Source organism: Mandrillus leucophaeus, unplaced genomic scaffold (assembly GCF_000951045.1).
Source record: "Mandrillus leucophaeus isolate KB7577 unplaced genomic scaffold, Mleu.le_1.0 Scaffold9, whole genome shotgun sequence".
NCBI lineage: Eukaryota > Metazoa > Chordata > Mammalia > Primates > Cercopithecidae > Mandrillus > Mandrillus leucophaeus.
In genome coordinates, this window is record NW_012109807.1 from 10,081,349 (window position 1) to 10,081,773 (window position 425).

Here is a 425-nt window from a genome sequence, read left to right on the forward strand (position 1 = left end):
TAGATGTCTATTAGGTCTGCTTGGTGCAGAGTTGAGTTCAAGTCCTGAATATCCTTGTTAACTTTCTGTCTCATTGATCTGTCTAATGTTGACAGTGGGGTGTTAAAGACTCCTATTATTATTTTGTGGGAGTTTAAGTCTCTTTGTAAGTCTCTAAGGACTTGCTTTATGAATCTAGGTGCTCCAGTGTTGGGTGCATATATATTTAGGATAGTTAGCTCTTCTTGTGGAATTGATCCCTTTATCATTATGTAATGGCGTTCTTTGTTGCTTTTGATCTTTGCTGGTTTAAAGTCTGTTTTATCAGAGACTAGGATTGCAACCCCTGCCTTTTTTTGTTTTCCATTCGCTTGGTAGATCTTCCTCCATCCCTTTATTTTGAGCCTATGTGTGTCTCTGCATGTGAGATGGGTCTCCTGAATACA